The 23,800-nt window shown below is 42.1% G+C and overlaps 2 protein-coding genes across 3 annotated transcripts in view; one reads left to right on the top strand and one right to left on the bottom strand.

The window, feature by feature from the left end:
• Positions 1-23,800, bottom strand: part of LOC106743879 (furin-like protease 1) — a 293,482-nt gene that overhangs the window by 191,012 nt on the left and 78,670 nt on the right. The gene's annotated exons all lie outside the window — the stretch shown is intronic.
• LOC106743882 (acetylcholine receptor subunit beta-like 1) overlaps positions 11,888-23,800 on the top strand; it is a 118,543-nt gene continuing 106,630 nt past the window's right edge. Inside the window, exon 1 of the mRNA XM_014618114.1 lies at positions 11,888-12,082. The gene's annotated coding sequence lies outside the window, so the exon portion shown is untranslated. The remainder of the gene's footprint in view (positions 12,083-23,800) is intronic.

The raw sequence follows: 23,800 nt of genomic DNA on the forward strand, positions 1-23,800 counted from the left end.
ACATATATATAATATATTTTATATATAAATATTATAAAATATTTTTTCATATTTGAAATATTATGTATATATGTCTGTCTCAATTTCGTTTCAAATTAACATTTATTATTTATTATAGTGAAATATAATTTACAGAAACGTAATTTTGCTGGATAAATACTAAATTTATGAGTGGTGCGCCTTCTTGATGCGCCATTGAAAATACGGCATTAATGGGCAACATATCCTTGATAATAACGAAAACAGGAAAGTGGAACAGGGGAACGAATTTCGCGAAATGTGCTTCATTGCGAAATAATAAAAGAAGATCACATAGAGCGTGTACGGTTCCCCAAAATAAATACGCGTTAGTTACACTCGACGCGTGTTATTTTAATATTTAACGCGTTACTAGTTGGCACGCGATAGCTGAGAGCACCTCATTCGAAGTGCTTTGTAGTGCAAATGTTACGCATTAATGTCAACGAGTCGAAAGCACGCACCTACTCTCGTTTTATGCAAAACGCGACGTTGGATTTTCTTCGACGCATGTGCCCCTAAGTGCAAACCTCCACCGTTGAATTCGATTGAACGCGTTTATGCATTTATGCTGATACAGCTGAAGAGCTGATTACCGTGGCTGCGTGTTTGATCGCTTCGAATTCGACCGACATCGCATCCACGGTTGCGCGATTATAAGATCCGTGCGGAAATTTACATAATACGTTCGCGTTCCCCAGTGCAAACGTCGACGAGGTAAAATTTCTGTTCTGTTATCGTTAAAAATTCTGTAAATCAATTAAATAATGTTTATAATGCAAAATCATTTACAGGGAGAATCCACGTGAAAGGAAAAACACCGAGAGACTGCGATTCGATGTTTTCCTGATTGAAATACGATAATGTCGATTTCGCAAAGAGACTTGTGACATTTCTACCGAAACGCGCGTGGGAAGAGGCTAAACAAACCCCTTCCGGAAACATGTTTAAAATAAACTTCGATCGTGTTATATACGATAATTTAAGAAAAACCAGCTTCATTATTTCGAGCGTGCGGAATTAAACACAATAATATCCGGGCCGTGCTCGGCTGCACCGGAAAGCAACAATAAACCCGGAGAACGTCGATATCGAGAACGCAAAGTGAGACCAGTGGTCGTTTGCATGGAAAATGCATTAAGGTCATTGCGCCTGCGAGACACTCGTAACCGTATCACGCCGCTGAAAAATGCACCATCACGTAATCCCGCAATGTTAAAGGCGTGGCCTTCCCCTAACAACCGCCGTTATCGCGAGGACGACGTATTAATTGAAGATACGATACGCGGAAAGGATCGCAGAGAAGAGAAAGGGGGATGATGGAGATGCATGGAGCGTGAGAGAAAGAGGATCGAAAAGGCATTCTCCTAACTAATATATTATTTCTGCAAATGGGACGAGGGGAGAGACGCGCCCGGAAAGCGAAAAGAGAAGAAAATATACGCGCAAACGAATTTCACTGTTTTATACCGAAGATAATAATACGGGCAATAATATCGGCTGTTTTCTCTGAGCTGTTAATGCACTCGCGGCTCCCACAAGCGATACAATTACTCGGAGAGTTCATTCCACATACGCTCTAACGCAACACCTTCATTACGCATTAACATTCTCTCCATCAACACGAATACCCCGTAAACAAAACGCTAAAGATGCGTTTGCCGATTGCAACGTCGATAAACATTGCGGTCAGACAGGCGAATAGAGAAGCAGATACGCTTTCTCTCTCGCATGAAACGAAGCTAAGAAGAGAGAGAGAGAGAGAGAGAAAAAGGACGTGCACGCCCGCTGTAATTTCCAGCACGCTCCTGCGGCAGAACGCTCCCTTAATTGCCAGCGCATCCGTAGCCGGACGTTTATTCTAAATTTCCGCCGCAATAAACCCACGGCATGGAAAAAAGAGATGTCAGGGATGGGGAGGGAGGAGGGGAGCAATAGAACGACAGCTACGACGACGGTGGGTTTCCTCGAGCACGACAAGGAGACAACCTCGGGCGTGTCGCGCGCGCGCCCGGCAAAGTACCGGCGGGGGAGAGAAAAGAGTGTCCTTATCGGTAATCCCGACGATTCCGGGACAAAATATTCCCGCGACGCTTTACGCTTTACGTGCCGGGCATTGGGAATTGGAAGGGATAAATTTCGGAGTTGCTTAGTACGCGCGTGGAAGCGCGCCACGGATACGGATGGCAGGGAGACGCCAATGGCTTTCGCGACGACGAATGCGACTGCGAATGCGTTACGTGCACGCAGAGAATTTTTCCCGAAGATATAAACATTCATGAACCGAGAAAGTACAGCCAACAGCGTTAATGCTGCCTCATTCCCTGTTCTCTTAAGTTGAATCAGTGACAAGGTCAATAAAACAGTAGTGTGCACACGGAAAAATACACGCTGCATTCAAGTGAGTGTTACTCAAGTATTTCATACGTTTATACATCCGCGAGTACATCATAAGTTCATCATAAGTTCATCAAATTTATTCAAAACATATTCTGATTTCTAGTAAGTTTAGCACTCCAATCAAGAATATTCAATGGAAACGCGAGAACTAAAACTAACTTCGGTTTATTTATTCCACTTAATCGAATTTAACTTTTCCTCGACGAAGTTTATATTATTCTTGAAAAGTGAACACATTCTTCTTTTGAGCGAATAATAATGAGTTTTTCTAATGTTTATGACGGGTATATTTCAATACTATTGTCAAGAAAACATTCTTTGTTTCAGATAACCATTACTTAAAAGACGAAATATAAACTGAATAATTTCTTTTCTTCGCTGTACAATAATATTTTTCTCTGTATACCGACAGTCAATGAGTATTCCCTAAATTTTAGTGGGGACGCTTTTCCACTTAACACTTTCGTCTTATACACCACAATCTGGTTCAGCTGAAACGAACGAACCTGATATTTAATTACGCAGCAGGAAGACGCAGCGTGTGAGACTTTGTATGAGAAAAAGCCGGGTTCCGATAACGTGTGTCGCGCGGGTCATCGCTGCGGAAGTCGAGATCACGGTGAAGAAGATCGCACAGATATTTAGGTGATGCAATTTGGAAAACGAGACGCGACGTGCACCAACTTCGGCGATATATAAAACAATATATACACACATTCCGCGCGTGAATGCACCACACAGCTCCGCAGCGCGAATAAATGCGGCGATGGAGCGACTTTCTTCCGCGGTGCCGCTGCAAATTTCATCCAAAGTGGACTCGGCGCTTCCGTATTTTCCACGCGAACATCGCAACCCTGTCGTCCGTTAATCGCGAGCCGCTCGTAACATATTTCTTACTCGCTGTGCCTTTTGTCGAACTGACAAAAACTGACTAAAAATACATACGAATGTGTGTGTGTGTACCTGTACGTTCTCATTCAGCTGTTGGGAAAGTTTCGCCAACGGCCTCGCAAAGCGAGATTAATCTCGATAATGAGTTCGTATGTGCATCGTGAAATTGCCGCCACGTGAAACGGCCGGTCGAGCTGCTTTAATACACGCGCCTGCGGGAGATGAAAGGGATATTAGATATTAACGTCAAAAGCTGTCGCTCTGCGGCGGTGGTCCGCGCGCCGAACCTGCGTACGAATCGCTCGCCGATCGCTCCAAAATTACGGCGACGATACAACGATCTGCGGACGAGGACCGGCGGGAGATTTGGGGAAAGCGGGGATTCGCGAATGGTCACGTGCGCTCCCACGTGCGGTCTCATTCGACGCTGCCGCCCGGCGGTGCAACGGCGTGCAACGATGCGGCGAAGCTTGCAACCGGCCCGAAACTGGGTCACATCTCGTTGCCCCCCGCGACAGTTCGCTCGTGCGTGCTTTTTCAAATCTATATTAAATGTCTCACGCACCGACGACTGCTCAAACACGCGCCCACGATGACGGGTTAACCCTGTAAAGGGGGGCGAGTGAAAAATGTCGGCTCGTTTGGCTCTCGCAATGTTTCGCTCGCGATTTTTTTTCCAACGGCGTAATAACGAAATACTTCAGCGGGACTCATGTTTTACCGCGGCGTGACTCGCTTTTGCCCCTCGGTGGAGAAAAAAGAATATATTATTTCTAATTTCACGACAATCTCTTTCCTTTTTTTCCTCTTTTATTTTCGTTAAACGCGGCAGAATTACTGGGGAAATTTTCGCGAACCGACACTGAAAAGAGAGGGAGCAGAACGGAGCCGCGTACGGACCGAACTACGCGTCGTGAGAATTACGTTCGGAGTTTTCGTGTTTCTCCTGCGGGAAAGAATCGCGCTCAATTAACACTCCGTTCCGCTAATTGTACGTGTTTATCTTACGGAGCGGTGGAAAGAGCGTTCTGAGACTTCGCCTTGATCGTATTTCAGCGTTTCCCGCCGCGAGTAGCAATTCACCTCGGGCGTAACGCAAGATTCAGAACAGCTTGGCCGGAGCATAGCTCGCGCGATATCTCGACGCGGCGGCGGAGACGCGAGCGTTTTATAATATCGTGCTAAAAAGAGATTTCATTGTCGACGAAGGAAGAGAGATGTCATTTGTATTCAACGCGATACGCCGCGACTTTCGCCGTTTACACGACGCTTCGCAGTCGGAGATCAACGACTCGCATCACATCTCTCTCTCTCTCTCTCTCTTCTCTCCCTTTTACGCTGGCATATCGCTTAAAGGGACAAATTTACCGTCGCCACCCACGCGATAGCCGTATTATCTATGCAGCCGGCAGTTTTCGCCAGGCTCTCGTCGCGAATGACGCTGCAACGTCGCCAGACCTCGGTGTGCCGCACTCGCGACGAGTCGCGCGGCGATGATAACGATAATTTCCAAAGTGCGACGACCCGCCGCTTACTCGGGTATCCGCGGTAACTTTGCGAATCGAAGCCAACGTGGAACTTCTCGCCGAGCGCAAGTCGCGAATGTTTTCTAGAAAAACGCGCCTGTTACGGCTCGAGGGAGACGGAAAAATATCAGGAGACGATAACATCCGGACGACAACGGCAGATTGCCGAGAAAGAGTCAGTATCTACATTAAAAATCCATGGTTATATTCATTGTTGTTCCTTCTAAGAAAGTTTATTTCAAGTAAATATATGAATTTGTAACAAAACTGTTTCTTCAAACAGAATCAATTTTTTAAATCTATTTTAGTGGGAGGGAGAGGCATATTACCATCCCTGTTCCTCTTTGGCCAATTATGCAGTGTCGTCACATTTTTATAAAGGAAGCGTCCTAAATAATAAATATTTTATAAATTTGAGTCTAAAATCGATTGAACGACACTGTGACGAACATAATCGTCAAGTTTTCAATTAAAAATATTGATTATTAACGAGGTTATTGTACAAAATGTAAATGGGGGACCATAATATCACCTTTTCCTCGGAGTTCCCGTTCATTATCTCTGTCGTTGCGATCGTGATCATCGGCAGCGTCGATTACATCGATTTGTCAAGCGACCGTTCGCTGCGGTTTGGAATTTTCGCGTCTCGAGAGATTAAATTGGCGCTCAACTTGACCTAGAAACAGGGCGATCGTGATCTCACTCTCTCGGGTGCCTGTCTCAATTATTATGATATAGTTGCAAGACCGTAATTGGTTTATGGGACGAACTCAGGATGCACTCGGGAACAAAGCTCAGACTGCGCCGCGACGTGCAGGCCAGCCGTCGTTCCAGTTGCTTGTACATCTCACTTAATCACAACCGGAACAACGAGACGAGGATAATTGGAATTCGTATTGTTGCACCGCCGGCGGGTAGCTATTTCGCCGATCTCCACAGACGTGCACGGTCGCGGAAAACGCAAACGGCCGTTAGATATTTCATTACATCGCGGTAATAGAACGGCCAATATGCTGAATTGTTCGCGTTGCGTCAACAATGGCGGGATTTTTCCGCCGGATTAATTAAAGTCGACTGCTTGCCGCTATCGCATCCATTCCCTTTATGTGTGACGTGTACAAACGTGGTTTGTAGAATATTAAATTGATCGTTAAAAAAATATGCAGTTTCCACGTTAACCATTATTACGCAAAAATATACTGAACGAATCGTTCTTATCTCTCTCTCTCTCTCTCTCTTTCGTTTGCGTCTACGACTTTTACGACGTTAAATCTCGGTCTACAAAGAGGCCACTTTTATAAAATCGGTCTCGCTTGGTGGACGATTATGCATGTCGCGGAAACGCCGGCCGAAAAAAGACAAGTCGTGTATCCGACACCTTAATGAAAACGGAGATTCCTCCGCTTTTCAGAGACCGCGACTCATACACGAGAGCGACTGTTTGCAGGAGCTCTCGTCTGGCGAGCCGCGGAATTTACTAAATTTTTCATACCGACCGCCGGGGAACAATCCCAACCGGCCAAGATATACGTTTAAAAGCGTATCTCTTCCCGGACGAAATTTAGCGGACCTTTCCACTTCCTCTCTCTGTACACGTCTTGTTCATGAGCGCTCTTTGAAATCGTTGAAACAAGGTTTCCTTCGAGCAGAGTTATCGCAACATTTTCCTAACTCGAGATGGACAGGAAAACAACACACGATCTCGAAGTCATCGCTCGATTATTTCGAAATATCGGTTATCGCGTAAGTAATTGTCCACTTGTAACTTTAAATAGAAAAAAATACAGAAGAAATTAAATTTAAATTCAATTCAAAATACATTTACCGCTTGAATTTAAAACGTTTGGTGAATTATTCCAGAAATAATTTTTCAATCCCATTTCCATAGGACTGGAAGTAATTTCAAATTTCTACTAACCATGGTACGCGCCATTATTTGCAGGATAACTTGTATTATTATCAAATCTCTTAACTTGGGAAAGAATTGCACTTCGAATCGAATCTTTTCTAAAAAAAAAAACACATAATCGATATACACTCTTCTTGATTGCAAAATCCGATGTTAATATTTATCGGTAGAGTGGTCCGGTATATTATTACAAATTTAAATTACTATTAATCTGAATGGAATGCACCTCGAATCAAATTTTTTGCTAAAGTGATCGATCGTAATACCTCTTCATCGCGGAATGCGACGTTAATATTTTCCGGTGGCGAGCGGATGTCCTATATATTATTACGTAAAAGCCAAGCGCGCGCACGTTACACGCGCGAGATGCATATTCCAACACACGCGTCGCGCGAAGGCGCATTATTATGCAGGCCGTACGCATTATGCGTGTACAGGGCGCGTATTGCCGTATACCGCACGTGTTCCCGCGCGCACGCACGCCATAAGGCATACATCGATAGAGCGGCGGATGAAAATATTTACGGCGCGGGATTCGGGACGATTATTGGTTTTCCGCTCGATCGCATACTTTTTCACTCCTCCACAGCTTATACGGACTACCCGTTCTATCACCGATACGTTTTTACGTTGGCATATTGAAACTTACCGTCGACGATACGTTGCCGCAACCGGTAAGGTGTATTACGTGCCATCGGGAATGACGCGCGCCCGACGACGATGGGGGAGCGTCCTACTCCTGGCATGTCACTTTCGAAAACACAAACAATAACATATTTCCCGCATCGTTGTGTACGGAATCTCTTTTCATGGAGCTCAGTGGATCCGTCTGGTAATCTGTTTTATATGAGTGAATATAGGATATTCGCAATGATCGGAAATTATCGCCTCACGTATACTGAAGTACTTTTAAAAGGATGAGGACTCATCGTCGACATTATTATATACATATTACGTCAGATTTTAGATAATTTCAAACATGAATGTTCATGTTAATAAGGATTCTATTAGTATTATTACATGAGTGACAGCGTGGTGTTTTACATAATGTGTTTACATAAATAACTTCAAGATTTAAAAGGTTTAAGTTCGCTGTGGATCGCAAAATCTTGTTTCATTCGCTTCGCCGTATCTCATTCCAAGTTCGACTCCGTCGTAAATTACGTATTAATACGCGTCGAATCGATCTTCATGTTGGAATGAAACTCATGTTTTTCATTTTCCTGTGATCACATTCGATTAAATTTCACGCTACTGTGTACGGAAAATGAAAATCTCACGTGACTGACTGAAAAGTAAGTTCAGCTTTTCTCATTTGCCTTCTGCAAGGTCTTTAGAGCAAATTTCCCGACACGTGACGATGACCTGTCAATGGTCTTTCCTTTCGCCTCGACATTCCTATTTCGTGTCACTCGCAGTATTACAAACGAGTTACACTGGCCTTTGTAAAGGCAATGTCCGTATCTATCCGCCGAACGACACGCGATTCCTATTTGCGTATGTAAGATGGCGGAGGAAGAAAAATAAAAAGTTGCGAAAGAGAGAAAGAGAAAAGTGCTGAATTCTGAAATATAATGTCGATATATCATTTCTCTCTTTACATGTATATATTCTGCATATGAAATATAAATAATAATAAATTCTTCGACAAATTTTCTACCGACTCGTAAACAAGGGAATCTTTCACATAATATCATTCTTCGTTCAAATGAAAATGAAAATATTACGTGTGTTCTTCGTGATCTCTCGATTAAGCTATGCATTATCGCTGTGAATGTGAAACATTAAACATGATGTAAAGTATAATTCACTTTGGTCAAATACAAAGTAAACGTTACCTCGCACAATACACGTTGCACAATATACATTGCAACAATTAACGTTTAATTGCGGTTTAACGTTGCTTTTAATCTCCATATCATTCACGTTAAATTAGGTTTAATATTACCGTGTAATAATATCGATATCCCAATTAACATAACTGCAATTAATTCCTTTATTTCGGTATGTATTCTCAGCTCCATTTCAGAATCATATTCAGGATCGAATGTATAATGCGCGTAGGTCATCTGATATCGAATATAACGCGAAAATGATTTTCAATCCGATGATCATCGTGTCGAAAACTGTACTTGACGCGAAAACGAGAGTACGAACTATCGACTTCGCGCGTCGCTCGAATCCGAACGCAGAATTTTCCCAAACAACACGTAACGATCTCAGAAAGGGATTGACGGCCGTTCTTAATTTCCGCACACAGCCCCACTTGCTCGTGAGAATTTCAATTTCGCGGGTCTGCGGCGAGATTACGGAAACGGGGATACAGCCCATTTCGTGGGACAACTACGACGATGTATTGCAATTACGGAGAACCTCCCTAATCCAGAAGGAACACGCGAGTATGAGCCTGCTGTCTAAGTAGAATTAAGCGACGGAGATACCTAAGTACATAGCCTTTGCTAAGTCGGCCGAGCGGTAGTCTCGCAGTATCCGGTACTGCAGCTGCATGCACGTACGTGAAAGGGAGAAAGAGAGAGGGAAAGAGACGGACAAGCGTACAGTGGAGAGAGAATGAAAATCGAAGTAATGTTCGAGCAGTATGACAGTCGATAATTATTCGACGAGAAACAAGGTGTGCTGTATCATGCTTCGTGCGTACCGCGTTCTCTTTGATTACAGCTATTTTAGAAGCCCGTTCAAATAAAAAGTCCAAGTCGGCGGGGTATCGAAAGCAACTCGCGTGATGGTGTGCTCCTCTTTCGGAGAGGAACACCGATCGTAAGTAACTAATTATAAAATTCCCCGTGTGTGTTGCGGATCTCGAGGCATCGAAGCTGACACAGATGATCTATTAATAATGCTCGTGAAAAAATGTCGCAGGTGTACTTCTCGCTGCGTCTCTCTCTCTCTCTCTCTCTCTCTTTAGTGCCTATTAGGCGCGATGACTTATCGCCGCTTGACGACTCGCTTTCGCAGCCGTAAAAAATTAATTTCGCCCATTTTATCGTTCACTCGCTCCTGATAAAGCGCCATTGTTCGCGTGGAAGAATCGATAGTTTCGTTGCCGCTAGCAGCCTCGTGTATTCGCGATTACATTACGCGACGAGAACGCTGCCAAGCAATCCGACGTAACGGCGAAGGCGCTCGTAACACCTTCTCCTGCTGAAAGCAACCGCGTTTGATATTCGAGTAATATAGTCAGCCATGCGTACGGCAGGAAACAATAATTTTGGAAATTCTGCTTAAGCAGGAAGCACACGTGCGACGACGCGCCGAATTTATGCGAGCGTGCAATAACCGCGCTCGCTGTCTGCGTCGCTCTTTTGGAGTAAACTGGCGCGACCGTGTTCATTCGATGTTTGTTCCGCGATTTTTCGAGCTGAAAAGTCCGAAACCTCGAAAAAATTCGGAACTTCGCTGTTCCGTCCTCACAGAGCCCGGAGACGAAAACGTCGCTACGAGAGAGCGAAAAAGAACGCGAGTCAACATTTCGATCCTACGTATAAGCCTACACTGAGTCTTTAAACGGAGAAAACGGAAAAATAACTTCTCATCAAAGAAGCACAATAGAAGACCCAACGAAGATATGATGTAGAACCAAACAGACTTAATATGGGATCAAAACCTCGACTCGGGAGTCAGAATTTTAATGCTGCTCTGATGCTTTTAAGGAGTTTTTGTGCCTACTTAGACGCCCTATAAATGAATAAAAACCTACTTTGACGACACTTTTCAACTTCTCTTTTGAACCTCTAATTCTACAGATTGAATTTTAACGCTACCTTCAACAACCTATGCCGATGTAAAAATGATATTTTTGATACCGGTTACAATCACTGATTATTAGGATTGAACCTATTTTGCTATCTTAGTTTTTGCCGTGTTGTAAAGTCAAAAGTTGAACGCAAGGCCGAAATTTCAGCCCGGAAAAGAGGGATTTTTTTCGTATGAGCGCGAGACAATATTTTTCCACGAGTATATCCGTAAAATGTTTCTCTGATAACGGTATTGTTACCCAACAGGATACGAAAGACGTCAACGGTATCCGATACCGAAGGCGGACACGCTCAACGAGAGCAATACGGCGGAGTAAGCAAATACTCGGTACAATGCCTTTAAGAGCGTTTCGCAAGCTACAGACGTTAGTGTGTCAACGGCGAAGGTATAATATTATCGCGGATACGTGATGCAAGTCACAGTTCCCGCATTAGATGCACGCACGGAACACGGCGCCGATTACTCTCGCTCGCGTACTCGCGTCAATCCGCGCAGGATTCGCGCGCGAATATCGTCCGGAAGAAAGGAGTGTTTCGCGATGAAAACAATTAGCGCTCGCTCGAAAAGTGGAAAAACTTCTCCGCGCATCGAGCGTGCACCGTGACTGCACAATGAAACAAGGATAACAAGTTAGATCCCGTTACAAACGAAATCCGCCGCGCTTGATTTATGCCACTTTGACGGATCATCCGACTTTCAGCGCGCAAAAACGAATATGTGTTCGTACAACGGGGCGCGATACGTAGGAAACGGCGGACCGATGCGCGAGCAATGTTTGCGGAATAGAAAATGTAAATCCGATTCGCTACCGCGAGTCTCGCTGACGCTTCGAACTTTTTAGCGTGAGCTTTTAACGCTCATCAAATATTGATCGCGCGGGCATTTAATGTATAACGAATGACCGTTTCCCGTTGGCGAAACATTCTATTTCGAGCGAGCGAGCCGGGTCTCGTAAGAGAGCGTCGCATGAAAACTGTACACGCACATTAAATGTTCGCGCGGTCGATACTCGTCGCAAGTTAAAAGTTCGCCACGAAAAGTTCGAACCGTCGCAGGTTGAGGGCGAGCGCGAGAGAAGGAAAGAGAGAGAGAGAGAGAGTAGGAGCGTGCGAGCGTGAGGAAGAGAGCAGCCAACGGGAGGAAAGTTTATTTACGGTTTCCGCTTTGTGAACATCGTGGAAATTAATCATCGCGCCGGTCGGTCGCTGGCGCTGCTCTATTTTGCGAATCGCCACGTACGAATCCGTCGAATCACACGAATACGTTTCGAGGCCGAGAGGATTGGACTTTTCACTTGGCAAGCACGCGTACGTGCGTGGATCGCGCGCTCGCCAAAGCGAACGCGAAATTAGTCGTCCGCGACGCATTCCCATATTTGCAGTCGATAGCGTACGCCCGGGCGTGCGCCGCGGCAGTTTATCAGTGCGAATGCATTAACCTTGATGAAACCCTCCGAGCGCGCATCAGGCACAGCGAGATAAGGTGTGATTAACGACGGTTGCCGTACTTTCTTCTGTGTGTCGGCCGATCGTATTTTACGCAGGAAGTTAACGATGAGACGGTAATTACGTTAATAAACGACCGCGCGGCCTCATAATTAACTTTCCACGTCCCTTTCCCGCGCTGGTACATCTCATTTAACTAGCAGAGAAAACGACTGCATGATTCAGTTACTCCGAGATATCGGCGATCAGTTACGCAAGTTTGCCGAAGAAGCCCCGATGTGTGATGCGCCAGCTGCAACGCGTACGCATTCTCGTGTTAGTACGAATGAGATTTATAATGATGCGGGATATATATCAAAAATTTGCCAGATAAAAGATGACGGAGATAATAATAAGTTCTTTTGAACGACGGCGGAGATGAAAATGAAAGCATTCATATGTGTATATGTGATATTTTCCGTGGAATTAAAAATGAAATATTTCATATGAGAGTAAAACGCACGAAAAGAGGATCTCTCTCTCTCTCTCTCTCTCTCTCTCTCTCTCTCTCTGTTTCTCTCTCTTTCTCTCTTTGCTCATAAAAAATATTTCCTTTTTGATTTTAACCCTTTGAGGGCGGGAAGTTGCTAAAGGGATCAGTTATGGAAAATGCTTGCATTATAAGAATTTTTAAGATCGCTGAATCCGAATCTGATCTCAGAATTACAAAATTCAAAATGGCGGATGAAAGAGGCAGAGAACAAGTATATTGATCACAGTTATCACTGCTTTTTATTTCAGAAATTATGGAATCAAATCGGTTTATCCAATAGAAATTTTTCTCAGTGTATGTTTGAGCCATCGGATTCGCTCTAGATTACGATTCAAATGCACAATTCGCAACGTGGTTTCGTGCGTTACTAAAAAGGAATGCTCCAAAATATTAGGAACTATGTGATTTGTTCACACATTGTGAATGTAAATTGTGACTGTAAATATGTTGTATATATTATGTAAATATGTTCAAGTTTCCTAACGATCAGATAGTTTTTTAAATTTTATTTTTCGCGATTTTAAGTTAGTCATTTTTAATTTGTTTTTTTTGTATATATTATTTCTGACCTCAAAATCAAAAAGAATACTATCGAAAACTCTTATAAATTATAAACCTTATAAGTTCAATTAAAATAGAGTAATATATTTGCGTTTTTCTTCCATATTGATATTTCCTTCCATTTTGACGATATTGGGTCTGGCATTTTGAATTTCCAATTTTTGATTTCAGATTCGAAAAGAATATCATCAAAAACTCCTATGTACCGAGTTTTGTGAAAATCGAGCTAGTAGTTTCTGAAATACAACAAGAGAACTAGTATACTGGTTCCCCGTCCAGAAAAAATTAGAATTAATAATTTAGTACGTGGAAGAATTAAAACATCAATTTACATACAGAGGAAAAGATTTCTTTGGATTTAATAAAATGCCACATGCAATAATTTATTTAAAAGAAATAACATTATTAGAAAAATATTAAAGAATTTGTTGTTTCAGTGAAATAATATTTAATATATAATGATATATTTTTTTTTTATTGAAACCCTCAAAGTAAATTATTTCCTCTAAATAAAACTGTTTTCTCTATCGAACAATAAATAGTGTATTCTAGTGAAAACAATATTTTTACTCAAACAAAATAATATTTGATATAAAATTATGTTGTTTGATATTAAACAGACCCGAATCAAACAAATATATATATATTAAAACCAAAGATAACTTTTCCTCTGTGCAATAGAAAAGTCGCACGAATTCATGCAGAAATGCAAACGAATCACTTCGCAATTATCGTCGTCATCAATCATCCATAAATTCGTAAACCACTCGTTCAAAAAGATCGAAAGGTTTTTCGTGCCGCGTGATGATTAGACGCTTTTTGCCGAACTACGCGAGCATTGTGCGCCTCTAAACTCTTTCGTCCACTTTTTCTCATCGCCTTATATTTGCACGGCCTCGAACGAATTTTAATTAAAGGATCTCTTCGCAACCGACGGGGATATTTAGGTGTGCCATTTAAATGGAGCACTCCGTATATTAACGACGGTATTCCGCCTGCATTTTGCGCGAGAGCCACTTTCCTCGGAAATTCAATCTCGTGAATTTCCTGCACGGCATGACATTACAGAATTCATTAAAACATCGCACTGGATCGGGCCCGGTAAATACATCGTCAACAATCGACAACCAACGCGAACGGAATTAATTTTTCCATTCGAGGTTTCAGTGAGTGCGAGAAATTGTCAAAGAAATCGAGAGAAAATGAGAAAATTCAAAAACATTGATCTTAAAACACCTATATGCAGACACTGCAAACGTATTAGTGATTTCTCTCCTTCCTCTTTTCCTTCATTTATCTCATATATCTTCTGCATTATTTGTAAGAATTTATATTTCACGACTTTTATTCTCCTCCTTACGGAGATCTTCCGAAGAACAAAGAGAAAAATTGATCTATTTTCTCTTAAAACTAAATAAATCAATCCTTTAATTTAATTAATATCATAATGAACGATGATATATTTAGCGTCCACGGATAATTGGTCCCAACTACATTTTTACGGGATCCTTTTCATACGGCTTTTTAATTAATTAATAAAAGTTTCTTTCTCAAGTACTTTCGCGATCGGCCATCCGACAGCCCGCAGCAAGGATTTTTAATTAACGAGTCTCGCTCTAAAAGTGCATAATCGTTCGATGTATAATCAAGCGACGTACAGCCACGCATACGTCGCGCTTCATTCGCTTTTTTCGCGAATACCACTTCTTCAATTCGCCGTATCGAATACAGTATCTTCAACGTTATCGACGGTCATTAGACATTAGCGAGGAATTACATCAGCAGTCACCGTTTGCTTATACTGAAATCAATAATTGCGACCGAACGGGAAACGAAACTACCAACCGAAGTATATGTCGCTTCATTACAGTCAACACGTGTACTCGTATACATTTGAACAACATCGACAATTTGATCGCCGACGTGACCGCCTGATGATTCGATGATGGCGCAACTAGAATATAATTAACTAATCGCTATATTTGCACGAGGTGACGTAATAATCCTCACAGAATACCATCCAGAGACGACGATTGCATCAGCTCAGGATCTCGCGCTGGTGAAGCTCGTCGGTGAAGACGCGAGAAGAAAAGATTGGCGGCGTCTTGTCGGTATTTAAGCACGCAAACGCGCTATTTCGCAACGTGAGGCCGGGCTCTCTCGAAACTTTTAATCACGCGAGAACGTCGGAAAGCGCGGATAAGCGCGGAAGCTCGCCCCATCACCGCCTTTCCCCCACGAGCCGCCGTCCATTTTTCCACTCGACAGGAGTGAACCGGGCACGATGGTAACGAGATGCTAATTGCCGTGATTACATCGCGCCGCTGAGTTCCTGATGGATTTTTTCGGGAGAATCGCGCGCACCCGATAGACGAACCGGTTCGGCCGGATGATATAAGCCCGTTTCCGGCACTTTCGCGCGTTCCGCTTTTGTGAACGTGTCATTACGCCGTGGCTCGAACGAACACGTTCCGGAATGAGAAGCTGCTCGCTTCGAAACATCCGCTCCGAACGTAGATTCATCTTGCGCGATTCGATTCGCCGATCGCTCCCGCCGACGTTCCTGTGTCTTTCACGTCGGAGAGAAAACCCACATAAGGCCTCTATCAGACTACGCATCAGAGATTAAGGTTGAAATTTGGCCAATTAGAGCAAAGTTCACTAAACTTGAGTTTAATGAAGTTTACTGAACTTTGCTCTGATTGGCCAAATTTCAATTCAATCTTGATCTTCAATGCGTAGTCTGATAAGGGACGTCTAACACGAAAGCATACGTTCGAAATGAGGTTAAGGGGTGAGATAACGAAATAGGTAAGTAAGATGACGATTTGCTGATATTTCTAAGTTAATAATAAATGACGGTGCCTTTAACTTACATTAGGTTTTTAATGATAATAAAACTTGTTTAGTTTGACTGTAATTTATCAACGACAGTAGATAATATAATAAAAAATATATTTTAGTTATAACATCCCCATATGTAATTCGTAGTATTTCTTTATGAAGAATTATATAACAATAACAGTAAATATTTTCATATATTTTCTCTATAAAGTTGTTATATAATATATTTATAAATTGCAATATATTTTTAATAGAATAAATATACATAGCGAGTGTAAAGTAAGAAATAATATCATGTGTGAATGTTACGTGCGGGCAAGATGACGTATTCGTACATTTTATTTAAAAAATAATATAATTATATATAATTGTTTTTATTTTTGTCGTCTAGATTTCTCTAAGTTGCATCGTCACAAATATTTTTTGTTCGTAAATAATATTTTCACTTACGTTTTATATTATTTGCACTTTATTATATTGCATAAATATTATGATAACAAATATAAAAGTTTATGAAAATTATTTTATGCACGTATAAAAAAATTTATTTTTAACCTTCGTCATTTTACCCATATACAAGGGCAAGATGACGAAATTTACACATATTAAAAAATTTTAAATTAAACAAAACTCCAATTAATCTATTTTACAAATTTATGCAAATGATAGGCAAAGCTTTAGCTGTTCAGAAAAAAGTGTTCGTTATTTTTACGTTACTACAGAAATTAAGAAAAATCGATGAACCTTAAAATCGTCACTTTACCCTTCCATTTCCCCTATTTATAAAACGTATAAATTAACGAGAACACAAGAGAGGTGCATTGCTTTTTTAAGGAGAGCACTTGAATCTTCGTGTCACGTCGTGGGGCGAAAAATTAATTCTCGACTTTGGAGCCTTCAGTTTTTAAGATCCGCGAACTGCAATCCACCCTTCAGCGCGAGCGGCGATGTTGGTGCGCGAGATTAAGTTACATAGTAGTCAGATTCCGTAGAATAAATATCCTCCCGAGTTGAATTAGAGAGCTGCTCCGAGGATTAAAAAGAATTCCGGAGTATCACGGTTGCCATATTACGCTCAATTTTTTCGTGAGGAAAAGAAATGAACGTGCGAGCGCGCGCTCGTTCTCCACATTGTAACTCAAGGCGGGAACGTGTAACTTGCATAACGTGAGCGTATATATAAATTTCGCTGATACAAAATACAATGCATCGTATCGACATATTGTGTCAGCGACGTTGCATAATGAGCAAGGTCTACATCATCGTACACGTGCCACACTTCAAACATAATAAAACGACTTTGAAATCGGTAGTTGTTTCCTGGGTCAAAATTTAAGTCCTAGTTTAAGTCCAATTTCATTAAGTGTTCAAAGGTCTTCTATTGAGCTCCTTTAGGACTACAAACAGGGAAGTTATTGCCGTTTTCTCCACTTGAAGACTTCATGTAAAACTAAAATTTAGACTCTGGAGAACGAAATTCCCTTTGTGGCATTAAAGGAGCATTTATTTGTGCTTATTTGATGCTACAAGTAGGAACTTACTTCCATTTTCTCCACTTGAAGACTAAACATAGAATTTTTTAAATTTCGATTCGGCCTTTTTTTCAATATCAATGAGAAAAATCGCTTCTTCAGTTCCAGCAAAATCGGGACCGTCGGATTTTAATCCCGAGTAATTTTCGCGCGTAACTTCGTTTCATCGCCAATTCACACATCGTGTAGTTCAACATAGACTTTCGCAGAGAGGGAAGAGCAGCCCGGGAAGACTTTCAGTTGCGACGCGGGCTGAAAATCTTAGGAAACGCCTAAATTATTATTTAAGGTACACGTTACATCGTGTCGCAGCCTCATGCCGCTTACTCGCAAGAATCCCCCCGAGAATCGTTTTATTACGGAAGGAATTGCCGCTTAATGGGACTAAACTTTTGTTAGCGGGTTACATTCGCGTAACAAGTACGACGGCGGCGATATGACTTTCACTCGGAAATCAGCGGCACGACGGCGGCAACAACGTTCGAGAGGAACGTACAATTTTCCGCCACGGTAGCGGTCGTTTTGCGCGAGGTGTAAAAGCACGCGTTGAGTAACCGATCAGTGTCCGTGAAATCGGCGTTTTACGGCGACTTGCCGGCCGGAACAGTAGTACTTTTCAGTCGGGCGCTCTATTTTTAAGTGATCGACTATCGAGACCAGGCGGCCGATTATCTCTCTCGAGTGACGCAAACTCGAAGGTTGCAACTGTGTGCTAAATGTTCGCCTGTCGTTACAGCCGCCAGTTACTACACCGGCGTTTAGAAACAGGATTTCACGCACGTACTATTGTAAGAACCGCGATATTCAGCAAGAACATATTTTTTCGCGACGTTGAGTCACATTATATAAAGAAACAACGCGTCCTGCACAAAGGAGAGTGCAGCGTCACACCTGCGAGAAACACGACTCGTCGCTCGAGAAGCAAAACCGAGAGTGCCTCTTTCGGGTCTCTTCTTCATGAAGTAACACTCGAGCACCGTGTCCGCTTCCGATCTCGGATTCTTAATTGCCGTCCGTGCGGAATTCACTCGCGAGGCGGAGGAGAACGCGATCTCGTCGAATTGACGTCGATAGGTGGCGTACTCAAGAGAGATTATTCCGGGTACGATTAGAAGAAAACGAAGTAAATGGCCGAAAAGTGGAGCACCTACGAGATACGAATAACCGAGTCCTTCCGGTCGACAAATCCTTATCGCGCTCATGATATAAGCGCCAAGCCGGGGAAGGCGACATTTGCATAAGTCACCTGCTGCTAATTGCATCCACTAATTATTTTCGTCCTCGTCGTTGTCGCCGTCGCAAAACGATTGCCTGAGTCAAAATTTTCACGCCACTCTGACGTTCTTAGAGAAATGAAGAAGGTTTGGTTCTCGCAACCAAGACTTCCCGTATCCAAGCAAAAATTTTGCTTGAATCAGCTAAATGGTTTCTCACTGTAAGGATCCAAGGGAACTATCGGCACTCAAAATCGCGATCGAATAACCGATCGAGCTGCCGATTCCCGCCGGGGAAAATTCGTGTCGATATTTCGTATCGCTTTGAATATCGCAAGGAACACGGTGATGATGGAAGCGCGGAAGTTACGATACTGTTTCTCCATTTTCGCAATTATGTCCGTTCGATTGATCAATTAACCGGTCCTTATTGACGGATAGATGGATGTTCACTCTCGGAACTTGCACCATGTTTGCTCGCCCGTGCATGCGTGCGCGAAAGTTTGTAGAATTTCATGTACCGTCTAGAATCACGGGTAGATTTCAGTGCTGAGGGAAAGTTTGAAATGCGGATATACAATAGAGGGAAATTTAGAGGAGCGACGCAACTGTGAGAAAATAGTGTTTGCGATAAATATTTAGTTGCGATGCTTTCAAGTAAACCGTTGCGTGAATACGGAAGAAATAACATATCTCAGTATTCTACATTCTGTCTTTGATTGGTGACGTTATGTAATGCGCTACATTTGATCTTATTTTCTCGACAAATTTGCGGGACATAATTTGACCGTATTTCTTCAAGTCAAAAGCACTGATTAAATAAGAGAAAAATTACGTGACGTCATGCTGCGACTCTAAAATAAAAAATAGAATATCCGCAAACGACGCTCTTCGCTCTCAAACTGATGCCTTCGTATTGATGATTGTACTACGATCTCTCCTTAATGATTACTCAATTATTCCTCGAACATATATGCAGACCGATATCACAGCGCGCGTTTAATTATCTGATGATTACATCAAATGACGCCACACAGTATGTGTAAATACATTAAGCCGCGCGAACGGATTAAAGCGGAAGATATTAAACATATTTACTATAGTTAATAAATATATTAAATGTATATGTATATTTAAAGAGTAGTCATATTGAGAGTTAATACTTAAGCCGCAAAGTTCAACGAAAGGAAATATTATAAGGAAAGGAATTAAGGATACATTGCTCAACTCAAAATAATAAGAAATTGTGAAAAAATTACAAATTAATCAAAATTGTATTTAAAAGTGACACCAAAACACTTTGACAATAATTCAGAGTCTGAATCAAAAGTTATGTCATTGTAATTACAAAAATTCGATAAAATTAACATTTATTATTTAGATAATGAAATAAATGTATGGGAACGTAACTTTGCTTAACAAATATTAAATTTATGAGTTGCCTCTACGATGCGTCACTAAAAAATACGGCACTAATAGGCAAATGTATCCTTAAGATCCGTTCTCCTTCGGTTCAACGATACCGGCGAGAAATCATCGCTGTAATTTACCGGTCAAAACGTATTAATGCTTAGCCGGTATTAACTATAAACGGTGTTATGTGCGGTGAAATTATTTACCTCGTATAATGGACGTGATTTAACGAGATTAACATGCGGCGATCTGTAATATTCGCTGTCCCTAATAAAATATTCCATTAGCGGCTGAAACGCAACAATAGCTATTAGACCGGCGTGAAATTTAAGCTCGTTACGCGCTCGACGAGGCAAGCTTGATCAACGCCGATGTAATAATCGTGTAACAATCAAAGACGCTGACGTTTACGCCGACATTATCCCGTAAGATCACGTGTTATCCCGGCGAGCTTGACGTGAGAGCTCCCGCGTCAAAATAATTGTCTTGCCGCTTGATCGATCTCAATCTTTCGCGTTTTCCATCCGTCAATTTTCACCTCCGCGACACAGTTTACCGCGCCATTATTGTGCGATCGCATTCTCCTTGCTACATATTTAAATTGGCAATTTGAATTAATGTCACGAGCGAGCGCCAATCATGAATCATGCGGAATAACAAAAATTTAATTTATTGCTTTAATAATCCACTTTTCCTGCGCGTTGTTTCATCGGTGTTTGTCGACATATTTATCGGGGCCGGATTAAAATCGCTCTTTCGCTCATGCGTCGAAGTCGCTATTTTCATGTAACATAACAAGATTACATCACCAACGAGGAGGCATTGCTCGATATGCGGCGTGTCTTCATCTTTGATTAAATTTTCATCGAGCCATTCAAATATAACTTCGTAATGACGTTAAATCACACTGTCCGACGAAATTGCTCGCTAACGAAAGATTGGCACACGCGTGAGGTGAAACTTCGATTCGATTCACGCGCAGAGTGCTTAATGCGTAGACGTTTTCGCTATGCGTAACTCAGTCAAGTCAGTTAAACGATACTTCGTTAAAATCCGACAATTACGTTGAAAGCTGTGCCGATGACGGTGAACAAATTTGTCTCTCCGATATCTCGATGGCAATTTCGTTCGCGCAACACGCACCAGGAAGCGACTCGAGAGTGACGATAATTTCTTAACCACGTTCTAATGACTTCTTAACTTCCGATTAATAAAAATCCGCTGCTTGGGTTCAAAAGTCGGTGATCGATTCGATAACGATGATTGATATTTCGGAAGATTTGATAACCAATAGCTTTTTCATTAATGCGAAAGAAGATCTACACTGACGACAGATACACATGAAATTTGGTTAATATTATGTCGACATATAGCCGATATCTAGATATTGGTATCTAGATAAATAAGTATTTAGATGTCGATTATTGACGATTTAGTGGATACTTAGTCAATATTATGTCCAAGTTGAAATAGTTACTGAGAAACCCATTTAGTTGAATCAACTAAATTCTTGTTTGATTATGAGCAAACAAATTTTGTGGTTATAAGGACCCAAGGTTTAGTTGTCTAAACCGAAGGTTTGTTTCTCTGAAGTTTCAGAGGTTTCAAAGAACCAAACCTTTGGTTCGGAGAACTAAACCTTGGTCCTCATAACCACAAAATTTGTTTACCAACAGTCAAACAAGAATTTATTTGATTCCATTAATTGAGTTTCTCAGTGTATATCAATTTAATGTGCACAGAAGAAAATATTATTAATATAATAAAATATTAATAACATTATATATTACGAAGCAAAGCAATTATTCACTTCACTTATCTTCTTTTAAATAACGGTTATCTCGAATAAAGAATATTTGAAATTTGATATTTATAATAAATTCATGATATACTTGCGGATATATAAACTTGTGAGGAATACTTGAAACAAGTATAATATTTATCTCAATGCAGTATGTATTTTTCTGTGTGTGAATATATAAGCCGGATAAAAATTAGATCGCCAACATTACGCAGTATCTTTTAGATATCGTGATGAAGTCTTATAAATATCAAGTCGAACATTGTTTTCCACATGATTTTGATATGAGTTCGTCGTGATTCCGACGAGGTTTCTCATCAACGTGTGAACCCGGGTAACATTGATTCCCACATGATTTCGACCGGATTCTTCATGCGCGCCCGGGTGACGTCGATCGCGAACGTTCCCAGGCCAATCCGCGTTTACCGCCAGTATTATTAATACCGCTGTGTTTCGTTTTGTTCGCCGGTAACGCCGATAACTAAATCGTAATTTGCCGCCGCTTGTTACCGAAACGCAGAGAATTCCGTGCGTTCGCAATGCGCGCGTACATTGAAGTCCCGCTAACTGACGGATCAGTGGCGTACGGAGAGCCTGGCAACGCGGCCGCTGATACGATACGAATATTCGCCATCGCGCACGTTACGCTATTATCGTGGGTTTATCTCCGCTTGTACGGCCAGTTTTGTAATGGCGTAATATCGACGGCGTGCACCGTGGATCGATGGATCCGCAACGGCGCTGGGCCGCGCGCACACACTGACACATATAACCTGAGCCTTTCCCTCCGCCGATTCGAATTGCGCGTTGCAAATACAGTCAGCGCGTAATCTCCATCCGCCGTGGTGAACCCCGCCGACGACATATTGATCGCGTAAATACACGTAAATATCAGCCGGGCCGTTTCCGCCGAGCGGCGGCGAACCGCTCGCGCAAAAATCCTCCCTCGTTAAACCGTAATCATTTTTTCTGTTTTTCCATTTTCGTTTTTTTTTTTTTTTTTCGAAAAATTGCACTCCGGCCGAAATTCAATGCTGCTCGCGAGGGCACACCGGCCGTGCCCGAATTAACGAGCCACTTTTCACGAATCCGCAAATCCTCCGAACGAATTCCGATCGATTTCTCGCCGCCGGCGGAAACACAAATCGTGCAATGAAATACAAATGTCACATTGTTGTCGCGGCTTCTAATTTCACGAATCTCCAATTTCCGAAAATCCGTAATATTTGATGCTACTCTGATATTGAGGATAGTTTGCGCCTACTTAGACTTAGATCTATAGGCCGATAAAAGCCCACTTTGATGATACTGATATTTTTTCACTTCTCTCTCGAACCTTTAATTCTACAGATTGAATTTTAATGCTGTCTTCAACAATGAATTTAACGCTAATATAGCGGAAACGGAAATTCAAGACATTATCACAGTTAAAGTAGGAGCTATATTACATTATTATATTATTTTATTATATTATTAGAGATTGAAATTGGACCTATCTTACCTCCTCCACTGTATCGTAAAGTTAAAGGTTTAACATAGGCGAAAACTTCGACTCGGAATACAGCGATCATTCCTCCAAAGCCTTTCCACGTGGAACGATCGTCGGCGTATTTGGCGAACAGTGTACGGACTGGGAACGCGCGCGCTTACGCGGTCATGACGGCGAAGGTAAACACATCGGCATGTCGTAATTACGGCATCCTTGGCCTTTAAAGAGACATCAACGCCGAGGCTCCCTATATCGTGCGGCCGTACCGAGCGTAACGGGAGGGCGGGGGATGGTCACGCGAGTTATCTGACGGTGATACGCACACGTCCGCTTGTCGCGGCTGCCGTGGAATTCGGATATCGTTATCGGGCATTAATCGCATGGGCTCGCAATTTAGCCTCGGGCTTTACGACCGGTATTCGCTTACGTCGCTACGTGGCCTTCCTGC

The sequence above is a fragment of the Dinoponera quadriceps genome, unplaced genomic scaffold (assembly GCF_001313825.1).
Source record: "Dinoponera quadriceps isolate SergipeBrazil2010 unplaced genomic scaffold, ASM131382v1 scaffold1070, whole genome shotgun sequence".
Classification (NCBI taxonomy): Eukaryota; Metazoa; Arthropoda; class Insecta; order Hymenoptera; family Formicidae; genus Dinoponera; species Dinoponera quadriceps.